The 6543-nt window shown below is 38.4% G+C and overlaps 1 non-coding gene across 1 annotated transcript; it reads right to left on the bottom strand.

The window, feature by feature from the left end:
* Window positions 1–752: 752 nt before the first annotated feature.
* Window positions 753–859, bottom strand: LOC128292063 (small nucleolar RNA R71). Its single transcript, XR_008282048.1, has one exon. It is a non-coding gene; the product is annotated as a small nucleolar RNA R71 (small nucleolar RNA).
* Window positions 860–6543: the final 5684 nt, after the last annotated feature.

Here is a 6543-nt window from a genome sequence, read left to right as displayed (position 1 = left end):
AGTTTAGCGACCATTAAGTTTTTGGCGCCGTTGCCGGGGACTAAGATATTAGGAACGCTTGAATTTTATTACTTTAGCCATTTTTAGTTTTATTGCAGTTTAATTTTTATTTTTAGCTTCATTCCTCTTTTCTAATTTTTCTTTTTAATTGCTTCTGGTAGGTATCTCTAGTTTATGACTAGAAGGAACTCGTCAGGACCTTTGCTTTTTGATAGTGAAATAGAGAGTACATCTCGCAGAAATCGAAGAGAAGTAAGATGAAGTCTACAATATATAGAGGAAGAGCAAGAGGATGTTACAGATTTTACTGAAGAGATGGCCGATAATCAGAATAATCCGCTACCTCCTGTAGTTGCCGCAAATCCTGTTAATCAAAATCCTGCTCCTCGTACTATGTATAATTATGCTAAGCCTACTTTAACAGGAACTGAATCGAGTATTGTTCGACCTGCTGTTGCTGCAATAATTTTGAACTAAAACCTAACACTATTCAAATGATAGAATAGTTTGTTCAGTTTGATGGTTTGCAGGACGAGGATCTAAACACTCATTTAGCAAATTTTCTAGAATTTTGTGACACCTTTAAGATCAATGGCATTTCTAACGATGCCATTCGCCTTCGATTGTTTCCTTTTTCATTAAGGAATAAGGCTAAACAATGGTTAAACTCGTTACCAAGAGGGTCAATCACTACTTGGGATCAAATGACCAAAAAATTTTTACTCAAATATTTTTCGCTGGCTAAAATGACTAAATTATGGAATGATATCTCTTCTTTTGTGTAGATGGATTTAGAAACACTATAGGATGCATAGGAGAGATACTAGGATTGATTAAGAAAGTGCCTTCACCATGGGTTACCGTTATGGCTACAGGTTCCAACTTTCCACAATGGTTTGAACCCCTCAACTAGACAGATGATCGATGCAGTGGCTGATGGAACCTTAAATAACAAAATACCTGAGGAAGATTATGAGTTCATTGAAGAGATGTCACTGAATAATTATCAGTGGCAAGTTATGAAAATAAAACCAACAAAACTAGCCTGTGTTTTCAACCTAGATACAGTCACCATGTTATCAAACCAGGTAGAACTCTTGCATAAAAAGATTAACAGTTCATGTGGTTCTACGCAGGTACATCCAGTGATGCAGTGTGACACGAGTGGAGGTGGAATAGGCAATTCAGAATATTTACCCTTCGGCACCAGCATGGAGAACGAGCAAATAAATTACATGGGTAATAATCTTCGACCTCAAAATAATCCTTATAGTAACACTTACAATGTAAGTTGGAGGAACCACCCAAACTTCTCATGGGGAGGCCAAGGAAATCAGAAACCACCACCCTCTCCAAGCTTTCAACAACAGCCTTACTAGCAAGAGAAAAAGCTGAACCTTGAAAAGATGATGACAAAGTTTATTTCAATGGCAGAAACCCATTTTCAGAATGTTGAAACTGCACTTAAAAATCAACAAGCATGGATTCAAGGGCTCGAGAATCAAATAGGACAACTGGCTAAGATAATTTCAGAGAGACCACAAAGGAACCTGCCTAGTAACACCGAACCCAACCCAAAAGAGCATGTGAAAGCAGTTACCTTAAGGAGTGGGAAAGTGTTAACTGAATCTGAAAAGAAGCTACCATAAGAAGCTGATAGGAAAGAGGGTGAGGAAGTAAAACCTAAAACAAGTGAAAAATCGATGCTAAGGGAATATAAACCACCAATCTCATATCCAGCAAAGTTGAAGAAAGACCACATAGATGCAAAATTTGGTAAATTTCTTGAACTTTTTAAACAGTTGCATATTAACTTACCTTTCGTTCAAGTATTGAAGGAGCATAAAAGAGCTATAGCTTGGAAGATTTCTGAAATAAGAGGGATCAGTCCTTCTTTTTGCACACATAAAATTTTAATGGAAGATGAATATAAAACTTGCTAGCAAGCTCAAAGACGACTAAATCCTAACATGAAAGAAGTCGCAAAAGCTGAGGTAATTAAACTTCTAGATGCTGGAGTTATTTATCCTATTTCTGACAGTTCTTGGGAGAGTCCTGTACAGGTTGTCCCTAAGAAAGGAGGCAAGACTGTTGTGGTTAATGAGAAGAATAAATTGATCCCAACACGCACAGTCACAAGATGGAGAGTTCGCATCGACTATAGGAAGTTGAATGATGCCACGAGAAAAGATCACTTTCCCTTAGCATTCATTGATCAAATGTTGGAAAGATTATCTGGCCATATGTATTATTGCTTCCTAGATGGACTCTCTGGTTACTTCCAAATCCCAATAGCTCCTGAGGACCAAGAGAAAATGACATTTACATGTTCATACGGTATGTTTGCTTATCGACGAATGCCTTTTGGATTATGTAATACTCCTACTACTTTTCAGTGATGCATGTTGGCCATTTTTTATAAACTCGTAGAAGACATTATTGAGGTATTTATGGACGACTTCTTAGTATTCAGTAACTCTTTCCATCTTTGCCTTAAAAATTTAAAATGAGTCCTAATGAGATGTGAGGAAACGAACCTTGTACTGAACTGGGAAAAATGTCATTTCATGGTTCATGAAGGAATTGTGTTCGACCACAAAATTTCTAGTCAAGGGATCGAGGTTGACAAAATGAAAATTGAAACTATTGAAAAATTACCTTCCCCTAGTACAGTTAAGGCTATTCGAAGCTTTTTAGGACATGCTGGATTTTATAGAAGATTTATTAAGAATTTTTCTAAAATAGCTAAGCCTTTAACGAATTTACTAGAAAAGGATGTGTCTTTCGATTTCAATCAGGAATGTTTAGAAGCATTTAACACTCTGAAAGATAAATTAGTTAATGCTCCGATTGTAGTTGCACCTGATTGGAATTTACCCTTTGAACTAATGTGTGATGCAAGTGATTTTGCAGTAGGTACAGTTCTTGGACAGCGAAGAGACAAGCATTTTCAACCGATCTATTATGCTAGCAAGACATTGACAGCCGCATAAGAAAACTATACGATGATTGAGAAAGAATTATTGATTGTGGTTTTTACATTCGATAAATTTAGACCATATTTAATATTATCTAAAGTTGTCGTATACACTGACCATTGAGCTCTTCAATATCTTCTTTCTAAATCAGATGCAAAACCTCGACTAACAAGATGGATATTATTGTTACAGGAATTTGCTTTAGAAATTCAAGATAAAAAGGAAGCAGAAAATCTTACAGCAGATCATCTGTCTATATTAGAAAACCCGCATCTTAAGGAGCTTGATGAACATGAGATAAATGACTCATTCCCTGAAGAACAACTCTTTTCTATATCTAACTCTGAGGTACCTTGGTTTGCAGACATTGCAAATTATTTAGCTGCTAACGTTACACCAAAAAGGTTGACACATCAGCAGAAGAAGTGATTCTTTACAGATGTTAAAAACTACTTTTGGGAAGATCCTTTTCTTTTCCGTATATATGTAGATCAAGTCATTAGAAGATACGTTACAAAGTCAGAAGCAATTAAAATCTTAGAACATTGTCACTCAGGACCGACTGAAGGACATTATAGTGGGACTAGGACCGTACATAAAGCGCTCAAATCAGGTTTTTATTGGCTCACACTATTTAAAAGTGCTAACAATATGTTACTTCTTGTGATAAATGCCAACGAACATGTAATATCTCCAAACATAACGAAATGCCTCAAACTTATATATTTTCATGTGAAATCTTTGATGTATGGGGTATTGATTTTATGGGTCCATTCCCTAGCTCATTTGGGAATAAATACATCTTAGTAGCCATTGATTATATGTCCAAATGGGTGGAAACCCAATCTTTACCTACTAATGATGCTAGAGTGGTGGTGAGGTTCCTTAAGAAACTCTTCTCTCAATTTGGAACACCTAGAGCAATTATCAGTGATAGAGGTACTCATTTTTGTAATGCTCAATTTGATAAAACCCTTAAGAAATATGGAGTTTACTACAGAACAGCTACCCCTTACCATCCTCAAACTAGTGGACAAGCTGAAGTAGCAAATCGAGAGCTTAAACGTATCCTAGAAAAGACTGTAGAGTCAAATAGGAAGGATTGGAAAATGAAAGTAGATGATACTTTATGGGCCTATAGAACTTCTTTTAAGACCCCCATAGTAACATCTCCTTACAGACTTTTTTATGGAAAAAGTTGTCATTTACCATTTGAACTAGAACACAAAGCATTTTGGGCTATAAAGTTTCTAAACTTTGATCTCAAACTTGCAGGTGAGAAAAGGTTGATGCAGTTGAACGAGCTAAATGAGTGGCGAGCTAATGAATATGAGAATTCATGATTATATAAGGAAGTAACGAAGCGCCGCCATGATGCTCGTGTAAAGCAACAAAAGCAGTTTGAAGCTGGAGATCTTGTCCTTCTATACAACTCAAGGTTCAAATTATTCCTTGAGAAGTTAAAATCACGATGCTCAGGTCCACTCGTAGTCCAAACCATTTTTCCATATGGCACAGTAGAGGTATGTCATCCAACCCATGGCACATTCAAGGTAAACGGACATCGTCTTAAACTTTATAAAGGTGAAGATTTTAAAGATTATAGAGAGGAGCTATGGCTCCGCGAACCTGCCTAAATATGCCCACAAGGTAAACTCGAGCTTAGACTTTAAATAAGCACTTCTTGGCAGGCAACCCAAGCACTAGCCCCACTAAATAAGTTTATTTTTCTTTCATTTTTTGTAGTTTAAATGAAAGTATTTCTGACACACACAACCTGACACATGGGCGTGTCTTAGGCCGTGTGCTCACCACGGGTTGGAGACATGGGCATGCTTTGAACCGTGTAAACTTTTAAAGCTTTAGTATTGGCATTCGATAGTGGCAAACATGACCTGGACACATAGGCGTGTCCATGGCTGTGTTAAAATAGTACAAACATTTTACCAAGTCAAAGTGACACACGGGCTATGATAACTAACCACGGCCTTGCGATACGGCCATACGAACCACATGAATGAGGGGCACGAACGTGTCTTAGACCATGGTGAAACTACACTTTGATTTCCCAAAAATTTGCTAAGGCACGAAATACATTAAATCACCATGGCCGTGCGATGCGGCGTGTAACCCACACGGTCATGAAACACGGGCGTGCCTGAGGCTGTGTGGGAACCTGAGCACACACTTTGAAATTTTCAATATGGAAAACGGGCATATCCCACGGTTGTGTCCACAGGCTATGGGCAACACTGACTTAAATCATCAGACCACAAGCACAAATTAAGATACGGGCATCTTGGAACTCATATGGGCATGGGAGAAGTGAACGAAAGAGCACACAGCCGTGTGATACGGCCATGTATGCCACACGGCCTGGGTACATAGGCATGTCTAAAAGGCCATGTACGATACTAACTTAAAATTTTATGAAAAACACGGGCTAAGAGAGAGACACACGGGCGTGGGCCACGGCCATGTGGTCCAAAACGGGGCCTGGACTACTGTGGCCCCTTTTTAATTGAAACCCTAACCCTAAAATCCTCTCATTCCTATTTAAACTCCACTATTCACCCATCGCACCCCATTTCACTATTCATTTCCCTACTCCGGCGACCGACGAGCCGCCGGCGACCGACACCCCCACTCTCATTTCCTTTCCTTTCCCTTTCTTCCTCTTTGCTCACCCCCACAGCCCACAACCCCCTCTCCTTCCTATTCCCTCACACAAGTTTTTCCCCACGCCCCAATATCAGCCGACCACCACCGTTTCCCATCTCCATCGGTTCTTTCACTATCATATTTAGCTATTTATTTACATTTTTATTTCTTTGCTATTTTATCTTTATTGCTATTTCAGACCATTACCTCATATTTCATAAAATAGATTGTTTCCCTTTTTTTTATACTTAAAAATCATTCATTTACAACATACTGTGATTATTGGAATTTCTCTCTCATAGTTAGTTTACCATTTGAACTTTACATGTTTAAACATTTAACCTTGTTTCGGTGTTATTTGACATATAGCTCTTTATGTTAACATGGTTCATTGTTCTATTTAGGATTAATTTATTTAGGTTCTTTGATTTCTCTATTAGGTTCTTAGGCCAAGAATTCCTATCTATGCGCATATTTTCTTTCATGCTAGTCCCACTATATGTATTATATTATGATCTATTCTTTGGCATTTTTCGACTTAGTGGGTTCTTGATCCTCATATTTTTATTGAATATTCTCAGGGACACGATGAAAAATACTCATGGTAAAAAGTTTGCAGTCTTAGCTTCTAAAAAGAGAAAGGGGTCAGGTACGACCTCGTTGGGTGCGATCACTGAGGTGCGCCATCCTTTTCTCAAATTCCCACTAGGACCTCAGGAGGAGTTTTTTCAGATTCTACGTGCACGACCCCTTGCTGTTGACCGATACATCAATTGGGCTGTATTAGAGTAGGTCCACCTGGTTGACTCAGTTCGGGCCCTCCTCGCTGCCGCTCTTTGGGACTGTTTCTTCGACATTATTGAACCGACATACTTGGAGTTCACTTTGAAACTTTGTTCGACAT

Source organism: Gossypium arboreum, chromosome 4 (assembly GCF_025698485.1).
Source record: "Gossypium arboreum isolate Shixiya-1 chromosome 4, ASM2569848v2, whole genome shotgun sequence".
Lineage (NCBI taxonomy): Eukaryota > Viridiplantae > Streptophyta > Magnoliopsida > Malvales > Malvaceae > Gossypium > Gossypium arboreum.
The sequence above is the reverse complement of the archived record's forward strand: the minus strand, read 5'-3'. Positions and strand labels throughout refer to the sequence as shown.